This window comes from Peromyscus maniculatus, chromosome 13, assembly GCF_049852395.1.
Source record: "Peromyscus maniculatus bairdii isolate BWxNUB_F1_BW_parent chromosome 13, HU_Pman_BW_mat_3.1, whole genome shotgun sequence".
Classification (NCBI taxonomy): Eukaryota; Metazoa; Chordata; class Mammalia; order Rodentia; family Cricetidae; genus Peromyscus; species Peromyscus maniculatus.
In genome coordinates, this window is record NC_134864.1 from 21,234,199 (window position 1) to 21,255,627 (window position 21,429).

Below are 21,429 nucleotides of genomic sequence, written 5' to 3' on the forward strand. Positions count from 1 at the left end.
TTATATTTTTATACTAACCAAGCTCTGTGTCAGAAACCTACCTAGATAGTTAATTACAGCAAAAATAGTAGCCAGAGGACTATCATAGCAGGATTTTCTCTTGTCCTGTCCTTTTTGATTGGTCATGTGATGAGGCCAGAGAGTTACATATATAGTCAGTGAATTTGCATTCCAGGAGAGAAGGCCGAAATGAAGATATTCTAAATTGCTCTTTCTCTTTAGGGAGCTACCGTCTGTTTTCAACTTTGTCCCTCTGTAAATACCGTTGTGCGTTTTGCTCAGAGGCCCTTTCTATAGGAATATGAGTAATGCATGGAGAATTGTTTCTTAGCAGTAATTCCAAATTCCAGAAGCTTCATCTATTCACACTTGAGTGCAGATATAGGACAACTTATTTTCAGAATTTTGTGCACTTCCCTTTCCATCCCTTGCCTTTTTCTTTGGGTTGTTTCGTTGCTAAGTAGGAACTGAAGCTCTTTCAGTTTGGCCCCTTCAACTTTCCTTCCTGAAGAAGTGCTGGGTGAGGGGTGCTGGGGTACATCTCAGCGGCAGAGTGTTTGAGCAGTAAGCATGAGGCGGTGGGTCCCTCCACCAGGAGGGTTTGGGGAGATGTCCAGGTGGGGTCCCATACATTTCTGAACTACTACTTGAGGCCGTCTGCCTGCTGTAGGAGCTTGAGAAGATCCATGATTGGTATCACCCAAGCATGTAGAAGGGAGAGGAGAGAAAGGGAACTTAGCCAAAAACAGTGGGCTGCAGCTACCCAAGGAAGAGGGAGGGGACGCAAGCTTCAGAGTGTGCAAATAACTTGTTTACATGCAACTCAGGCTAATTTTTTAAATGCTAGATTATTATCATAGAGGCATATTTTCATCTGTTTTATAAAACCAATAATCATACCATGAAAGAAGTTGTCTTTAAAAATATGACTAAGTGTTTATATTTATATCTGTTGTATATTTTTAGATATCTGATCAGAATTCAATTTTAAAATAAAGTTTCCTGGAGAAGAGCAGAAAACTTGGGGAAAGTACCAGGGCCAGTGAGACAGTGCTGATGTCCAGACTCCGGTGTTGACAGGGCGCACTTCCAGGACCCTGACATTCTCCCGACACTCTTCACCCCAAGTGCTCCTCTGCCTCCACCCAATCCCCATTTGTGAAGAAAAACACAGTTGAGAAATGGAATTCCATTTGGTCTGAGTGTGTTAGAGATGAGAACCTGGGACAGACATTACAGAGTCAGTAGGGGAAGATTAAGGTGTGCTACAAGGACTTACACATTTTCAGTTGTGTGGGCATCTTCGCTAGGTTCTTGTAAGGATGATAATGCATATGAAGTAATACAAAGAACATACCATTTACTCACAAATTTATAGTATAATAAAGTTCTGTTTGAACATGTCATCAATGAAGTTGTTACCCATTTTTAAACGAATCCATTCAATATTAATGAAAATGCCTTTTCACTGACAACATTATAGAGAAGACCTAGAGGTGAAGAGAAAACACATTGACGCTTTGACTAGCTGTCTTGAGGAAACATTTGGCTGCTCGCTATTGAGCATGGGATCGATCCAGTTGAATAGTTTTCTCTGTTTCATGTAGTGTGTTGAGCATGACCATTTCCATACCACAGCAAAAGACAAAAATGTGAGATTCTAAATAACTCAGTTACAGCATGACAAGAGAGTGAAAGTTTAAATCTTAGGAACTGAGTGGACTACTCTGATTTGGGGGTGTATCTGGGAAGGAGCACGATTTATACAATGTTATTATACATTGGTATACACTTACTATATTTTATTCCATAGAAATCTTAAAAATGGGAATACTGAAGGTTGGGAACACTTGCTGTTCTTCTAGAGAACTTGAGTTCAGTTCCCAGTACCAATGTCAGGTGACTCATAACTGCATGTAACTTCATCTTCCAGGAATCTGATGCCCTTTTCTGGGCTCCATGGGGACTAGTACATATGTGCCACACACATAGACCCCCACACGTAAATAAAAACAAATGTATACAGGGCGTGGTGGCATTCATTTTTAATTTCAGCACTTGGGAGGCAGAGGCAGGCGGATCTCAGAGGCAGACAGCATCTCTGTGAGTTTGAGGCCAGCCTGGTCTACATCGTGTGTTCCAGGTCAGCCATGGCTACCTAGTGAGACCCTGCCTAAAGGTAAAAAATCTAAGAGAAAAAAAGGAAAGAAACCTAAAAACCGGGAGCCAGTGAGATGACTCAGCTGGTCAAGGTACTTGCCAGCAAGCCTGAGGCCCCGAGTTCAATCCCAGGAATCTCTATGCTGAAAGAAGATCCCCTGCTTCTACAAGCTCTCTTCTGACCTCCCCATTACTGTGTTACTATAGTATAACTGGTGTGCTTTTCTGAAGAGCATAAAAGAAGTGATGATTAAATCCATATTTCAATGTCATTTTAAGTTATACATTCACCATCTACATTCAAAGCCTTATTTTACACCACTATGTGCTAATCAGAGAGAACTGTACTTCACCTTATGATGTAAGTCACTCAGTTACACTGGTGGCTACTGTGTCTCAGGAGTGTTGTGGAGGACAGTAACAATATCAGGAGAGAAGTTCCTTCCCTCAGTTACAGTTTGGTGGAAGAAGGGGACTTAATGACACTTTAAATTATATGGAGATTAGATTCGCAGTCAGGTCAGCATTGAAAACCGTGCCAAATCTAGAAGAAATAAAATGTTTGGAGGCAGAGAAGGTACCTTTGGAAACGTGTAGATCATTGGAAGAATCAAAGACTTGGAGAATGTGACTGGGAAAGCCGGTCACTTTCCTGACTGAAGGAAAGCAGGTATTTCTTTTGATTTGTGTGAAAAGAGGAACGACAGAACACAGAACAGGCAAAAACAAAACAACAAAAAAATCAGGTGGGCCCAGAGAGATGGCTCAGTGGGTAGTGTTGGCTGTGCAAGTCAGGACCAGAGTTCAATCCCAGAACCCACATGGAGGTGGAAGGAGAGAACCAACTCCACAGAGTTGTTCCCTGGCTTCCCCACTTGTGTCTCTCTCTCTCTCTCTCTCTCTCTCTATCTCTCTCTCTCTCTCTCTCTCTCTCTCTCTCTCTCTCTCTCACACACACACACACACACACACACACACTTGTCACACACACACTTGTCACACACACACACTTGTCACACACACACACTTGTCACACACACACACTTGTCACACACACACATACATGCACGCACACGCGCGCGCGCGCGAGGATAGTGTAGACAAGGAATCCAGGCTTAGAAACAGAAGACGAGAAAGTCATAAGGTTGCAGACTGCATACATACGGCCCTTGGTGTTTGTGTAGATGTTTTCGTGGATTCAGTCATTGCTCAAAAATATTATATAAAAAATGTGTTGTATTGTACATGTACAGATTTCTTGTCCTTATTCCTCCAAAATACTGTATAGTATATAACAACTAATACATATCATTTACACTGTAACAGATCTTGGTACCCTGGAGACAGTTTAAAGTATATAGGATGATGTGGGCAGTTTTTATGCAATACTGGCCACCTCTGTTTTATTTTATCTTATTTAAAGTTATTTTCATGTGTATGTGTGGTGGGGTGCATGTGGATGGCAGAGGACAACTTTGGGGAGTTGGTTTTTGCATTTTTTTGGTTTGAGGCAAGGTCTCTCTTGTTTCTGCCGGGCTGTGCTGGGTTCTCCAGGTTAGCTGACTCACGCTTCTTTGTAGTCTGCGGTCCCCCCCCCCCCCCATTTTATCTCGCCCTTGATGTGGGGCCTGGCAATCTGAACTCAAATAGGCTGGCGTGTCAGCATGGGCTTGTACGGGGGGAGCCAAGCCCCTGCTCTGTGCTGTTTGTAGAGGTCCCAGGACTAATCCCTGGGAGTTCAAAGGGGCCACTGTAGATGGACATCAGTGATGAAGAACAGAACCCACGACCAAGAGGCCTCTTAAAAGAACCTCCGTTTTTGAGAATTGAGAGAAAAGCAGTCAATCAAGGAATATACTTAGGCAAACTGAAGCATTTGAGACAGAAAATAAATGTCTTTGTTGGGAAGATCTTCCTTAACCCTTTGTCGGTACTTCCTCAGATTGTGACATTTTCCCTCCAATTTTTTTTTTTTTTTTTTGTAGTTAAAATGTAATTATATCATTTTGGCTCTTCTCTTTTATTCCTCCAACCCTCCCTGAGTCTCCCCTTACTCCCTCTCAAATTCACGGCCTGTTTTTCTTTGATTATATTTGATGTGTGCATGTGCACTCGTGTGTGCATGAATATATAAACACAATCTGCTGAGCCAGTTTACTGTTGCATGTATGTACGTGATTTCCGGGCCAAGCACTTGGTATTGGATAATAAATTCTCGAACACTTACTAAGGACGACAGTTTCCCTTTCAGCAGGTGTTATTCGCATGCAGTTCTTTGTCTAGGGGTGGGGCCGCCCGAGATTTCCCCCACCACGTGTAACATTTTTTAAATAAGTGTAGTACCTCACCATTTCTGCTGTGCTTCCAGCTTGAGGTTAGTTTTATGCTTTGAAAATGGAGAAAGACCAGAGTAGCCTCATCAAAACTGGGAGCTGGGTGGCTTGGGCGGGAAGGAAAGGGGCAAGCATCAATGGAGACAGCTGGAGAAGGAGAGAGCAAGTTCGGTCCGTGTGGTGGTGTTCCCTGGCAAGGGGAAAACTGGCAGTTTCTAGAAAGAGCTTTACTCCACTACACACATACACACACACACACACACACACACACACACACACACACACACACACACACGCGTTTATCTCTTTCCTCCATAGTGAGTCGTTCTGACTCCTTACATTTCTTCTTATAGCTCAGTTCTTTTGGCTAGACCTATGACCACTGAGTGAGACTTCACTGCACGCTTTCCCAGGTCTCTTCCTCAGCCCTAGTGTGTAATTCCTTTCCATGGACCTGCTCCGTTAGCTAAGACGTGGCCAGCAATGCTAGTAGTAAGGTAGGACTACTTTACTGTTCTTAGTAAACTGCTAAACCCCCGGTTTTTGGTGTAGCCCCTGACCTGTAGTAGTTTGTATTAACTTGTTAGTGCTCTTTATATTACACTATTATACTTCAGAAGGCTACTATCACTTCACGTGTAATTTATTTTTGCCTGTCATTTATCTTAATACATTTTGCATATGGCACTTGTGATCTGACTAGTTTTTTCAGCTAATACTTTTGATTGGCAGAATCCCAGTCCGCATGTTGCTTCTTTAGCCTGTGTGCCCACCAGTCCTGTATTTTCAAATGCCCAACACCAAACTCAACATGTTTTTCTTCTTGAAAACCTCATTCTTTGTGCTGGGTTCTGTATTTCTGTGTTTCCAGAAAGACTGAAGTGATATGAAACGAAATTCATAATTAATTAAAAGGTGTATAAAACTCACTGTTGAGGAAAAGCTTTAACAAAGCATTAACTCATATGTATTAAAAATATGCTGGTCCTGGTGGTGCACACCTTTAATCTAAGCCCTCAGGAGGCAGAGGCAGGTGGATCTCTGTGAGTTTGAAGCCAGCTTGGTCAATAGCAATTTTCAGGCCAGTCAGGGCTACATAGTGAGAACCTGTGTTTTATTCTAGCATGTCCATCTTTTATTTCTAGCTTTTATGTTAAGTCCATTTTTGTATACTAGCTAACCCTATGGCAGTTTTTTTCTGTGTTCTGCTTTGTGATACCAGAATTTAACAGGTTCTTAAATTCAAACAAACAAAAAACTGTTCATTCTTGAATGTATTTTCTTCCCTTTTACACCCAAGAAACTCAAAGTCCTGTAAATCTTGATGGAAGAGAAGAGAAGGAAAAAGGAAAGCACCTCTGATTCCCTGTTGTAGTTAGAAGGTTTTCTCCAGTTCTGCCTGGCCCATGATCCCACAGCCACTTACAAAGTAATTACTCAGAGGCTTAATGTTATTTATAAACTGTATGGTCTATGGCAAGCCTCTTGCTAGTTAGCTTTATATCTTAAATTAACCCATTTCTATTAATCTATGTTTTGCCACGTGCTCCATGGCTTACCAGTCTGCTAGCATGTTGTTCCTTGAGGGGTAGGCTGGCATCTCTCCTGCCTCTGCTTTTCTTCTTCCTGTCTTTCTCTTGGATTTTCTGCCTGGCTATAACCTGACTCACTATAGGCCAGAGCAGCTTTTTATTACCAGTCATAGCAACACATATTCGCAGCATACAGAAGACAATCCCATAACACCCTGTCTTTCATGTCATTGGCAAGCTCTTCAGATGACTCCTTACCTTAGAACAGCCAGCTTTCTCTTTGCCTGAGCTAGCCCAGCCTCACCCAGTGTTATTATTTAAGAGTGAGCCACCAACTTCTCAATGAGCCTCTAAAGCTCTGTGTGACATGTAATTATAGGTACAATTTCATATGACTTCAGGGACTTGATGGAAGTGAAAGTAACTGGTCTTGACTTTTATATTGTAAGTGGCTTTACTTTGCTCTTTCTTAAAAAAGTGATCTTCCTTTTCACCGGTAGGAAGTCTTTCTAGTATGCTCCTCAGTGTTCTGGTGGGTAATTTTAAGACTATTTTAGTGTGAAGATTTTTCATTATCATGTTACACATACACACACACACACTCACACACACATACATACATACTCACAATATTAAGCTTATTTTAATGTATCTAGCATGTGTAGACTCATAGAAGATTCACTTATTATAAACGTGGTTGTATGATTTCATCAGAGCATTTACAATTTTTTTTTAGATTTTATGTGTATGGGTGTTTTGCCTGCACATGTCTGCACCACATATGTGCAGTGCGTGCAGAGGCTGGAAGGGGCCATTGGATCCTCTGGGACTGGAGTTATAGATAGTTGTGGGATGTCACGTGAGTGCAAGAGAATTGAACCTGGGTCCTCTCATCAGAGCACTTTTTAATTTATTTTTTTTAAGGACCGATACTCAAGGTTAAAACTGAAATTTAGTAGTAATTAATTAAATAAATAGACTTTGTGTTATTCATTTCTTCTGAATTTATCAATAGCTTTATCTTTGTTTCTTTTCTGAAGGATTCATTTAAAAAAATTATTTTATGTGTGTGCATGTTTTGCCTGCATGCATGTAGAAATGTGCACTACATACATGCCTGCTACCCACAGAGGTTAGGAGAGGGTGTCAGATCATCTGGAATTGGAGTTCCAGATGGCTGTGAGTCACTACAGTCCTCTGGAAGAGCAGCTGGTGCTCTTAACTGCCAAGTCAACTCTCTAGCCCCTTGCTGAAGAAGTTTAAGATGTTTTGTCATAATGAAGAGTTAATATTTATTGTTTGTCCTCTGTGTAAGAAACATTTGGTTAGATGTCTTAAATCTTACCTTTTGTCCTATTGGCCTATACGTTTTTCTATTTTCATGTGGTTATCTTCTTCAAATTTACTTTTTTTTTTTAAGATTTATTTATTTATTATATATACAGTATTCTATCTTCATGTATGCCTGCACACCAGAAGAGGGCGCCAGATATCATTGGGTGGTTGTGAGCCACCATGTGGTTGCTGGGAATTGAACTCAGGACCTCTGGAAGAGTAGTCAGTGCTCTTAACCACTGAGCCATCTCTCCAGTGCCTCAAATTTACTTTTAAGGAGAAAAGAAAAAAGAAACTGTGCCAATGTGCGTACGTGTGCGCGTATTTAAGCATAGGTGCCCATGGTTGTCAGGCATTGGACCCCTGCAGCTGGAGTAGCAGTTGGTTGTGAGCTGCCCAGCATGGGTGCTGGGGACCAAACTCAAGTTCTTTGCAGGAGCAGCCAGCTCTCTTGACTCAGCCATCTCTCTGGCTTTTTTATCTTTGAGTTGTAAGGCTGAGAGATCAGGGCAGAAACTGGGGACTTAAGAGCTGCCTTGTACCTTTGGACCTTAGCCAGGCCTCTCTGTAAGGGGACCCTGAAGGGGTCTGTGACTTGCCCAGGGTCATGCAGCTGGCCCTCAGGGGTTTGAGGACTGGTCTGGTCTTACTCCTTATGCCTCAGTCACCCTGGGTTCCTCTCATTCTGTCTTCTGTTTCAGTCTTTCATTTTGACAGTTTGTCTTGCTGCAGAAAAACTGATAATAAAGGACAGTGAATGTGGGTATATTGCTTGTCATCTAGATTCACTCTAACATTTGCCCTTGTTTTTGTTCTTTACATATTTATGTATTTTGAAACCATATTAAGACATCACAACTAAAGCAAGGTATGGTGGTGTGTGCCTTTGATCCTAACATTCGGGAGGAAGAGGCAGGTGGATCTCTGACTTCGGAGGCAGCCTGGGCTGATCTATAGAGTGAATACCAGGACAGTGAGGGCTACACAGAGAAAACCTTTCTCAAAGTATACAAAAACAAGCACAAAATTACCATAACTAATTGTTAGCATGCAGATTCTGCAAATAAGGCAAATAAAGATAATTTCCTATATAATCATACTATTGAGGTCAAATACAAAAACATTAGCATTCATTAAGAAGTATGTTTGATGTTTGTCTTAATCCATTTGTGATGCTGTAGTATAACACCTATACTAGTTAACATATAAACAACAGGGATTGTTTAATCACATCTCTGGAGGTTTGGAAATGCTGTATCACGTTATGCTGGCAGGTTTGGTGGTTGATGAAGGCCTGTTCCTCATATATGACAGTGAGTGTCTTCACATTGCAGAGGGAATGGAAAGGTGGGGAGGCTGTTCTCTGAAGCTTCTTTTTAGTGAGCATTAGGCATGCCCTTGTGAGGAGAGCACTCATTTCTTCCTATATCACTGTGGAGGTTAAATACCAATGTAGATTTTTGTTTGTTTGTTTGAGAGCCAAGGAGATTTATTTATAATTTTTTTTGAGATTATAATATAATTATATTATTTTCCCTTCCCTTTCCTTCCTCTAAATCTTCCCATATATAATTCCTTGCTCTCTTTCAAGTTGATTGCCTCTCTTTTAATTGTCTGTTGTTATTGACTGTTGTTACATTCGTATATGTGTATGCATATATGTATATATTGTTAAATACATAAATACAGCCCACTCAGACTGTATAATACTTATATGTATGTTTTCAGGGCCGATCATTTGTTATTGGATAGCCAATTAGTGTGCTCTTTCCTGGGGAAGACTATTTTGTAGCTGAAGTTTTCCTGTGTCCCGCCTGGTCTGAAGCTACTCAGACCCAAGTAAACACGCAGAGGCTTATATTAATTAGAAACTGTATGGCCATTAGCTCAGGCTTTATACTGACTAGCTCTTGCACTTAAACTCAGCCCATTATGTTAATCTATATGTCACCATGTGTGCCATGGCTTTACCTGTGTGCCATTACACGCTGCTCCCTATATAGCGGGCCAGTGTCTTCTGACTCAGTCTTCCTCTTCCCAGAATTCTCCTTGTCTGCTTATCCTGCCTATACTTCCTGCCTGCTACTGACCAATCAGCATTTTATTAAACCAGTGTACAAAAGCATTATTCCATAGCATTTTCCCTTTTTTGTTTAATTAAAAAGGAAAGTTTTAACTTTAACATAGTAAAATTATATATAACAAAATAGTTATCAAGCAAGAATTATAGTTACAATATCTAGACTATATTTGGCAAATTCAAAGAAAATATTTTATTTATCCTATATTTGTTAGTCTAAGGTTTCATTTCTAAATGATCTCTTATCAAAACTAAGGAAAATTATAGCTATCTAGTCTTTAACTATATCAAAGACCTCAGAAAGATATAATATTATCTAAGTAAACAGGAGGAGCATTGTAAGCAACTTTAGAAATTCTAGAATGACAGAGACAGCTGTCTGGACAGTCATCCAAAGTTCTTCTGTAAAGTTGGGGCATCCATCGTTAGCCCACAGGCCTAGAGTCTCCCAGTCATTTTTCTCTGTGTCCTGTAGAATGTCTGGCGGTTTCTTCTGTGAAGCAGGAACCTGAAGGACCATCTTACCTTGCAAAGTTCAGTGGTCATCTTCCTATCGGTCCTGCATGTCCAGTTGATACATTTTGTCAAACAGTCCAGGCAAGAACACTTTCTTGTCCAAATGGCTATTTTTGTCAAGAAGAAGATAAACTCCATATGGAGTGTCTCTGACATCTATCCTCCTCTCTGAAGTAAATTAGTGCTACCAGGAGCAGATGTGTCTCATTGTCCAGGAAAGTCTAAGTTTTTAAAACATTTTAAATGCCATATTTTGTAGGTCTTTGAAATATTTGAAGATTACCTATGTATCTGAAATATAACTATGTATACCTTGAAAACTTAACTAGTATAACTGTAAGTTTGATTATCATGGATGACTAATAATTAATCTGTATTTCTTAATTATCTATTAAAATCTAAATGAGTTACAATCTAAATAAACATACATTAAACAAGAGTAGAAATGTACATTCAGTATAACAAAATTAACTTTAAATTTGTATCAATAAACTAAAATCTATTAAACAAGTTGCTCTTTAAAAGGTTCAATAATCTACCCTTTTGTCCTATCATATCTATATCCTATATTTCCATATCATATCCCCCTTTCTTCTTTTAGAAAGATAGTGACTATGACCAATAACAATTTGTAACCAACAACTTAAACAAAGACAAACATCCATAATCCATTTTTTGGGAATGTGGTCATAGTTTTTTAGGCTACTTTCTGTTGATAAAGGGCGCTGTATTCTTATGGGGATCCTGAGAAAATTTGAGATAATGGTCAATTCCTGGGTAGACCATCTATAACTTTTGTTGATAAGTACCATCTGTTAAGGTTTAGGAGGTCTGGCTTGATCAAATCTGATCCATCTTAACCTGGAACAAATCTTGTGCTTTCTGTGGATCAGAGAGAGCCTCCTTTCCAAAGTAACATATTCTTAGATCCAAATTTTTAAGTCAAGATACTTTTAAAATAAACATTGATTTAACTGAGTAGCCTTTACAATCAAATGTCTTTCTGAAGTTAAAAATCCCAAAGACAACACAATCCAGAATCTCTGTGTAATTTCCATCTTTACGTGGCTTATTTTTTATATTACCTTTATTGTCTCTTTAAAGACTTAATTTTTTAAAACTATTTTTTATATAACTGTCTGTATTTATTCATTTTTCTCTTCCAAGCCTACATACATTTTCCCACACATTGTAAACTATTTAAAGTCTTATTCAATATGAATCTGTCTATGAATCTATTGCTTTAAACTGCATTGGTTAGTACTAAAGCAGCAGCCTTAGCTGCTGACTCTGCCCACCCCAGCTTTCTAGCATGATGGAACTACATTTACACCCAGCTCTGGGAACCAAGCTCACAGCCAGCTCTGGGAAACAGTGGGTCTATGCTTCCATCAAAGCAGAGTGTAGCCCAGAAACCTCTTTTTTTTTGTTTTTGTTTTTTGTCTGTGTTAGCAAAGGCTAAATCTACCACGCAGCATAATGTGCAGCTTGGAGACACCTCTGTATACTGCTGCAAGAATCTGCCATGCTGTTTGGCTCAAGCCCATGTGTTGTAAACCCGCCATACTGTAGCTGAAGTCCGCACACCACAGCGTCTCTTTTATCACAGCTTCCCTGAGAGACACAACTAGGAAGCTGCTCTTGGCTCCACTTTAGAACCCTTTTTTAAAGCTTTCTCAGGTTTTAGGTGGAAACTCTTGCCCCACGTTGGGTGCCATTTCTGTGTCCTGTCTGGTCTGCAGCTGCTCAGACCCAAGTAAACACACGGAGATTTGTATTAATTAAAATTGTTTGGCCATTAGCTCAGGCGTACTACTGACTAGCTCTTACACTTAAACTCAACTCATTTCTTTTAGTCTATATGTTACTACATGTTCCGTGGCTTTACCGGTGTGCCATTACATGCTGCTCCCTGGACGGCAGGCTGGCGTCTCCTTATTCAGCCTTCCTTTTCCCAGAATTCTCCTTGTCTGCTTATCCTGCCTATACCTCCTGCCTGGCTACTGGCCAATCAGTGTTTTATTAAACCAGTGTACAAAAGCATTATTCCACAGCACTATTTCTTCTGCTCTCTGCATCTTGGGTTGCCTGTAGTTCCTTGTGTAGTAAGGTTGAGGCCTTGTGGACTTTTCCCCATCCAGTCTGTCCTGTCTATTGTCCTTGTTCGCCTCCTGTTTAGGTAGTCATGTTGGTGGGACTGTATGGGTGGAGCTTCTGACATTATTAGGAGACACAGTCTCACAGCAAGCTCCCTGATCCTCTGTCTCTTACAGTCTTTCTGCTCCATTTCCATAATGTTCTCTGAGCCTTAGTTGGGGGAATGTTTATAGATGTATCCACTGGTACTGGACTCTACAACTTTGCATTTTAATTTGTTGTGGTTTTCTGTAGTGGTCTCCATCTGTTGCAAAGAGGAGTTTCCTTGTTGAGGGGCGAGGACTATACTTATCTGTGGGTATAGGATAAATATTTAGAATGTAGTTAGGAATTGTGTTGGTTCAGTAAAGCAGCAGTTTTAGGACAAGATCTATGACTTCACTAGCCCTGGGTAGTTGGCTGGGTTTCCAGTACCAGGCACAGTTTCCCTCTTCTTGAGCAGATTGTAGGTCCAATTACAGAGCTGTTGGTTATGGCCAAGGCATGTGTGACACTACTCTACCCCTAGAGTTAGTATGCCATACTGGTTGTTGTTTGGTTCATAGACACCATACCTGGGTAGAACAGTTGGTAGCTTCCCTCCTTGGAAGCTTACATGGTGCCTTTTGGTACCATGAAAACTAGACCTTAGGTAGAAGGCTTTCAGGTCAGTTCTAGCTCGGGAGTCAAAGCACATGATGTCTTCTGCAATAGGGATTTAACCTTTTCCCTCTGAGGGGCAGCCAAGGACAATAGCAATATTCTATAGGTTTTAGGAGTCTCCTAGACAATCCTGACCAACAGTTCAAAAGAGGACTTCTTGTACCTGTTAGTGAGGTTTTTGTTAGATGGGCTTTGGCTCTTGGAGGGAGCATTGTCAGCCCAAATGCCAACATTTCCTTTAAGCTATATATGCATATTTATATACACACTTACGTATATTGCAGGTTTTATTTAGGTGGATCATTAATAGTACATCTCCTTATGACATCTAGACATCCTGTTTTTCTGTCCTCTCCTACTTTTGTATTTATCTATTTATCCCCGCCCCCATTTTCCTATTTTCCCCAACAGATCACTTTGTACATTGCTGTTTTGTTCTCTGTTGCTGCTCCACCCCAGCCCAGCAGTGGTCCCTGTTTACCTTGCTGGTTTCTGCAGTTACTCTAGGATACATACTCACATCTGAAGATCTGGAGCTAGAAGCCTCAGATGAGAGAGAACATGTGACATTTGTCTTTCTGGGCCTGGGTGACCTCACTCAGTATCATCTTTTCCTGTATGAAAGTTCATAATTTCATTTTTTTCATCTGAATGGTATCTTATACTATATATGTTCAGCATTTGTATTATGCATATGTTAAGCCAAGCAAGTTTAATTACATTTGCACACAAAATGATTAAGACCTCACACTTTCTTCCAAGTAGTTTAAAAATGTATTATTCTTTGGTAATTCCTTCCATGCATTTCACACATTGGTCATTTTCATGTTTTTATGTTCTTTTTCTCACTCCTCCTGATGTCCTTTTTCCTGACAAGTACCCTTCCCATTTTCATGTCTGCTTCTGTGACCTGCTGAGTTTAGTTAGTATTGCTTGCATGGGTTAGGATTTATTTCCTGGAGTTTTGGCAACTGGGCAAGGACTATACTATTGAAGATAATGATGCTCTTTCCCAGGGACCATGTATTGCCTCACAAGTCCCTCGGCTTTCTGTGGCGCTTTGTTGGCTGGCCTCATCTTGTGCGGGTCTTACATAGGTCATCGCAGTTGCTGTGAGTTCCTCAGTGCCATGGCTGTGGCATGACCAGAAGACAGTGTTTTACTGTACTCCCCAGCTGTCCAGCCTCTGCATTCCAGATCAGTACAGGAAATTTTGAGGGACGTGTATATCCAAACCACAGCAGTGTTTTGTGTGGCGTTCTGTATTCAGGCCTCACTAGCTATCCCTGAGAACTTTTCTTTGCAGTAGTGTTTTTTTTGTGTTTTCTTTTCTTTTCTTTCTTTCTTTCTTTTTTTTTTTTTTTTTGTTTTTTTGTTTTTTTGTTTTTTCGAGACAGGGCTTCTCTGTGTAGCTTTGCGCCTTTCCTGGATCTCACTCTGTAGCCCAGGCTGGCCTCGAACTCACAGAGATCCACCTGGCTCTGCCTCCCGAGTGCTGGGATTAAAGGCGTGCGCCACCACCGCCCTGCCTGCAGTAGTGTTAATTCAGGATTCAGTCAGGTTTCATGCATCCATTTGGTTCTCTTGAACAGGAGGTAAACAGTCCCCTGATGGGTTGGTTGTTTCTTTGCTGTTGATGACCTGGTTTTTCACTTAAGGGCTAGAGTTTGAAAACACAGATTACTTGATATCTCTTTTGGGAATTATCTGGTTTCTAGGAATGTTATCTACCTAAAACTTGCAATTTGCTTTTTGCTTCTAATTCTCTGAGGTTGTAGGCGATCAAAGAGTCTTAAGTATTTTTTTCTTTTCAGAATACCATTCAAATTTTAAATATATATTAGCTGAATTACGTTTTTCATTTGGTTGTATTAAGTTAAGAAAGCTAGATTTTTATATTTGATTTACTGCACTAGCATTTGAAATTAAGTTGGAAGTCTGCTCGAGTTTACCCTCATTGTTCATTCTCCACCTTCTAATTGTTGCTTACCCCTTCTGTCTAGGACTATGTGTCTAGAAACCGAGTATCATGAAGCACTGGGAGCTCGGCATGTGTCTTTGGAAAAATGTACTATTTGAAGTGTAAAATAGATTAAAATGTAAATTTCATACAGGCAAGTCAATAGATACAGCCAGAGCGTGGTGCAGTTTGACAAGATTTATGGACCTTTTCTCCCTGGCTGGCCCTGTCACTTAGAGAGCACTCCTCTTTATTCGCTTTGGGATTTCACAGATTTTACTGATTTTCCTTAAAGATGATTAGTGTACTTTTTGGGAGGCATTTACAGGTGACTTTTAAGCAGTATCATATCCCCTGTTTTATTTGCCTGGAATTGAGACTTATATGTATATATGCTTGCAGGTTAAATTTCTCATATTTGTGGAGAAGAAGCTCTGGGGCCTGATTCTTTAGACCTGGAGTGTTGTTTGAATCTTAGATGGTCTTTTAATGAAAAACCCAGAGCCAGATATTTGGGTGAAAGCTGAAAGATCAGAGAAGCAGAACAGCCAGCCACTAGTTCTTACCTCTAGGAAATCCTCAGCCTAAAGAGAGTGAGTTCCTGTTTCCTCACGCCTTATTTACCTTTCTCTGCCCCGCTATATTACTTCCTGAGATTAAAGGCATATGTGCTTCCCAAGCAAAGGCATGAGATCTCAAGTGCTGGGATTAAAGGTGTGTGCCATCACTGCCTGACCTCTATGTCTAACCTGGTAACTGGCTCTGTCCTCTGATCCTCAGGCAAGTTTATTAGGGTACACAATATATCACCACACTGGAGTCATATATCTGAAGGATATAGGTCTCTGGTCTCTTGATCTCCCACTCCTCCCGCCCAGGCAGTTCAGGCTTATTAAATTTCTTACAACTTAACCAGGACCAAAAGCTGTAGCCATTGAAGCACGTACGATAGATTCTGCCTATGCTTATGTGGAGCTAGCAGGTGGATCAGATTTTGGGCCAGGCTTGGCTTACTGATCACCGAATAAGAACCCCTTGCCAAAGGTGAGAGAGTGTTGTGTGACACTATTCCTGGGGAGATATGAATGAACATCTGCTCACCCAGATAGAGAACCAGTGACAGACCAAAGTATGGATACTACCAAAGTCTACCTTGTCAACCACTTAGGTTTATTGGAGTTGCTTACTGGAGCAGAAATGACTCAAAGTTAGCTTCATCACCAAAAGCCCACCCCAGCATGAGTGACGTCACCCCAGCATGGGTGCACTGCACAGCCGCAGGCAGTTCTACAGGCTAGAGAGTTTCCATTCCAGGGAGCTCAGTTGGTTTGATCCTCTTTCAGGTATCTGGGCTGGTCTCTGCTTCCTCTACGTTTCTTGTCTGGTCGGAACCTTTTCTAGGCACATCAACTTGTTTCAGTGTCTCTTAGCAGCCCTTACTGTCCATGTATGTTCAGTAAGAGGGGCCTAGTGAATCTGATCAGTTTCAGGGACTTTCTGCAACCTCTGAGTTGTTTGCTTTCTGAATGTAATGAGCTTTCTTGCAGAGTGGAATGTTTCACCTTCCTTTAGAACACCCTGTGTCTTATGGAGCTTCCTGGTAGGATGGAATATTTTACTCTCCTTTAGAACTCCTGTGTCTTAAAGGCCTTCATTCTGGGATGGAGGAGGGTTTTATGACAGAGGAAACTGCCATGCAACAGAGCTTACCTGAGTACTAAGTTCTGTGGTTTGATCACTGGCTGTAGCTAGTTTTCTTGCCTTGTCCACAGTCAGGACAAATCTTTGTCACCCGCCAGTCCCACAGCTGCTCAGACCCTACCAAGTAAACATAGAGACTTATATTGCTTACAAACTGTGTGGCTGTGGCAGGCTTCTTGCTAACTGTTCTTGTAACTTAAATTAATCCATTTTCATAAATCTATACCTTGCCACGTGGTTTGTGGCTTACTGGCATCTTCACATGGTGCTTGTCATTGTGGCGGCTGGTAGTGACTCCCTTTTCCTTCCTGTTCCCTTAATTCTCTTCCTCTGTTAGTCCTGCCTATACTTCCTGCCTGGCCACTGGCCAGTAGTGTTTTATTTATTGACCAATCAGAGCAATTTGACATACAGACCATCCCACAGCACTTTCCCTTTTCTTTTTTAAAAGGGAAGGTTTTAACTTTTACACATCTCTAAAGCCAGCTTGGTATATTTGGGAATTTGGGCATAGTTTCTCTTAATACTTCCTGCTGGAGGAGGGCGTGTATCTTATGGGGACACAAAGAAAATTTAAGGGTTATAGAGTAGTCCGTGAGGCTGTATCGTCTGAGCCAGTTGCCTTGAAAAGATTTTGGATGTTGGCTCATCTGGGCCATGGTGTCATCGGAGACCTTTCAGGGGGTCTTGGCTGGTCAAATCTGATGTGCCTTAATCTGGAACAAATCCATAGCCTCTGGCTTTCTGTGGAAACAAAGGCAGAGTCTCTTTTCCAAAGCCACATATCCTTTCATCCATATTTTGAAGTCAAGGTACCTTTAAAATATACATTTTGGCATAACTCAACAGTTTTTGCAATCAAATGTTTTTCCTTAGTTACAAATATCAAAGAGAACATAATCCAGATTCTCTGTGTGGTAGCCATCTTTACGTGGCTTATTTTTTATATTACCTTGAGCCTATTGCTTTAAACTGTAGCATTCTAAGACTGAAACAGTGCTGTGGCTGTTGGCTCCACCCACTTCAGCTTCCCAACATGGCGGTGGTACATTTTCCACCAGCTCTGGGAATCATCAACTCTCAGAAATAGTGGGTCTATGCTTCTGTCAAAGCAGCGTGTAGCCCAGAAACTGCTTTTTGTTTTGTACTAACAAAGGCTAAATCCACCACACAGCTTAATGTGTCACTTGTAGAGGCCTCATTCCCACCATACTGCAGGTCAAGTGTGAATGCCAGGAACTTGCCATAGTAGCTCAAACCTGCAGGCTGCCGCTAACTTGAAAGAGACAACTAGGAACTGTTTTTAGCTTCGTTTTAGAATCTTTTTATTCAGATTTTAAGTGGAAACACTTGTCAACACGTTGGGCGCCATTTGTAGCTAGAGTTTTCCTGTCTTGTCCACAGTCAGGACAAATCTTTGTCACCCGCCAGTCCCACAGCCGCTCAGACCTGACCAAGTAAACACAGAGACTTATATTGCTTACAAACTGTGTGGCCATGGCAGGCTTCTTGATATCTGTTCTTGTAACTTAAATTAATCCATTTCCATAAATCTATACCTTGCCACGTGGCTCGTGGCTTACCGGCGTCTTCACATGGTGCTTGTCATGGCGGCAACTGGCACTGTGGCTGCACCTGAATCTACTGCTGTTTCAGCTACCTTCTGTGGCTCTGCAATCACTGCCCCTCTGAGGCCCGGCTGGACTTTTATATCCTGCTGGAACTGCCTCTTGTCACTGCTGCCAAATGTGGTTTTTAACTAAATATCTATGGTTTTATTTATTAATGAGACTTGGGAGTCAGATTCTGGGGTGAAAACCTACTAGCTCAAAGAGACTGGAAGCAACCAACTGACCTTCCTCTTTAGCTGGCAACCCAGCCAGAGAGCATCCTTCTGTTCCACCACACCAAAAGAGACCTACACACTCTACTACCTGCTACTTCCTGTGCATCTATCTGTCTTCTGTACTCCCTGACTCTATATGACTACTTTCTGTCAACTAGTTGCTGGCTCTTCCTCCTGACCCAAGGTTGATTTTATTTAATTAATTCAGTCTTAGGGTTCACAGTGTGATTGAATATCCCACAACAAAGTTCTGTGCATGATTAAGATGGTAGGATTTCAACACTGAAAGAGGAGGCTGCAGCAGACAGCTGTATTTATGTCTAGCACCCTGGCCTTAACACCGTCCTTCTCAAGGTTAGTTTATGTGAAGTTTAAGGAGTTAAAGATACTGTAACCACAAGCCAGAAGCATTCTATGAGAGGGATTAAAATGTCTGTTATGGGAACACATGGGAGATTTTTCAGAGAAGTAGCTATTGTGATATGGGCAACATTACCATTCTCTTAGAAAGATTACTTTTACATTTAATTCTGTGTATATGTGTATGTCTGGGGGGCAGGTATACATGAGTGTGGCTGCCTGCAGAGGTTCCTCATGAACCTAGAGTTACAGGTAGCTGTGAGCCGGCCAACATGGGTGCTAAAACCAAACCCAAGTCCTCTCAAAGAGCAGTAGGTACTCTTAACCACTGATCCATCACCATGTTATATTTCTAATGTAAGGTTATGGCCAATAAATTCTGAAGTATACAAAGTAGAAATAGAAATGAAACAATAAATAGGAAAAGCAAGCTTTAGAACGTATCAAATACTAAATTTAAAACACGATACATACATAAAAGTGTTTTTGGAAATACATGTTTTAAAAGTCCAAATTGATACATATCAACCTTTAATACTGATTGTCTTTTAAATTTTTTTAATGCATTCTGTCTTCATGGTGTCTGTACACAATGTGTACAGAGGCAGCCACACTCATATATACCTGCCCCCCAGCCATACACATATACACAGAATTAAATGTAAAAGTAAATCTTAGAAAAAGAAATATAAGAGAACAGAATCATAGCGAACAAGAAGAAAACAAGAGTAATTGAGTCTTCAAAAATTTATTTAGTTTTTTGTTTTGTGTCTATGAATATTTCGCCTGCATGCATGCCTGTGTACCATGTGTGTGCCTGGTGCCCATAAAGTCAGAAGAGGGTGTCAGATTTCCTGGACCTGGAGTTACAGATGGTTGTGAGCTGCCATATGGATGCTGGGAACTAAACCCAGGTCCAGTGCAAGAACAAGTGCTCTAACTGTCGAGCCGTCTCTCCAGCCTAAGAGCATTGAATGATAAAACAAAACAAAAAACAGCCCCCCAACAACAACAGCAACAAAACAGGCTCAGGCTGAGGAGAACACATGCCAGTTTGTATTAGTGTTGTCTTTTACCTTACAAGCATTTCCTTTGGGTTCGCTTAATCTATTTTGAATTAAAAGCGTAATCTTTTTTCACTTGATACATTGTATAATAAGTACACAGCGAATAATAACGTAGAACTAGGCGGTTTACTGAGTACCTCTGTGAATGCACACCAGTGTGACTGACTTTGAGAAACATGATGTGAACATGAGTAGATTATCATTATTATTGAGCCTGAGGATAGCAGAGTGCAAGTGCAGAAAAGTCTCCTGAAGTGGGTGCCATGACCAGTCTCGACATCCTCGTAAGAGTTACCGTGTGCCTGGTGTTAGGCTAGAGAACTTCTCCATCATTGTTAAGGGGAGTGCTCATTGTCTCTCCATCTCTCCATCATTCAACACAGAGGTGACCCAGGCTTTTAACAACTGTAACAACAGAGCTGGAGAAGGTAAAGAAGAACTCAGAGTTGGGACTTATAGGATAAGTGCAACAGAAAGATGGCAAATCATGGGAAGTCAGTTGATCAGTTCAATATGTGTGTGGAAAGAGGCAGGGAAGGGTGCATACCCTTGTTTACTTTGGATGGTCCAGATTTACACTGTCATCCTTGCATAATAAGAACAACATCCTACTTTTGTCTTAAAAGCATCCCAGGCCGGGTTGCTGAGAGACAAGCTTACTTAGTCTAGGAGTGACAATCAAATTTCAGGAGAAGTTTGGTTGGTGGATAGTTGGTGAGATCAAAGAGTAGGTGAGTTAAGGGTGCAGAGAGGTGGAAGGTAGTAAGTTATGGCTCAAAACTAGAAACTGAAAATTTACATTCCAGAAGTAAACAGTTTTAGACTTAGGCCATAGCTAGAATCATTGGATAGTTGAAATAGAGGCAAATTGAAGGTCTTAAAAAAGAAAAAAAGTAAAAGGTTAAGAGTTGGAATGAAGTAGAAGATTAAGGGACAGATATGGAGCCAGTCAACAACAAAGTAGTAAGGCTTGAAACAGTGAAATGGTATAAATTTCAGATTTTCAAAATAAAAATTTAAAGGATAAGAAACTTTTTGTTCTAGACAGCAAAACCTTTCTTTTTCTTCATTTTTTTCTCTTTTTATTTAATATTTTTAGTCTCACTGTATAACTGTAGATCAGGCTGGCTTTGAACTCAGAGATCTCCCTGCCTCTGCCTTCCATGTGCTGTGGTTAAAGCCACAATGACCCACAACAAAGCATTTTTATTAAGCCCCAACCGATAAGCCTGTTTATTTAAATTAGTGTATATTAATTGTACAAAGAGTGAGTTTCATTGTGACAGTGCCAAACATTAATAAAACATACTTGGATCCTGTTTGCCCTTTGTTACCCTCTCTGATTCTTCTCTCACTTTTTATTCTCAGTAGAAGAAAGTTTTGGTTGAGGTAGGATCAAGGCTTCTTGATTTGGAAATGTCACCAAGGAACTGGACAGTTTCCCTCTGCGTCTCTTAGGCTCATGGATATGGCAATGGAGAAGATACAAGTTTCATTTCCTACCTCTGTGATAAAATACCATGACAGAAGTAATTTAGGAAAAAGGGGGCTTATTTTAGGTTAGAATTGTAGTTTATTCTAGGTTAGAATCACAGTCCGTCATAGCAGGAAGGTCAAAGTGGAGCAGGAGCTTGAGGGAGTTGGTCACGTCACATCTGGAACCACAGAGAGCAATGAATACACACACATTAGTGCTCAGCTTCCTTTTCTAGTCTTACACAGTTCAGGACCTCCTGCGTG

General features: G+C 40.9%; 1 protein-coding gene across 9 annotated transcripts in view; it reads left to right on the forward strand.

Moving 5' to 3' along the window:
• Positions 1-21,429, forward strand: part of Fer (FER tyrosine kinase) — a 368,133-nt gene that overhangs the window by 43,911 nt on the left and 302,793 nt on the right. The window contains exon 1 of one of the 9 annotated variants that reach the window (XM_076549749.1): positions 4,876-4,990. The exons of the other annotated variants lie outside the window; for them this stretch is intronic. The gene's annotated coding sequence lies outside the window, so the exon portion shown is untranslated. Of the gene's footprint in view, positions 1-4,875; positions 4,991-21,429 lie in introns of those variants that run through there. 9 annotated transcript variants of the gene reach the window in all.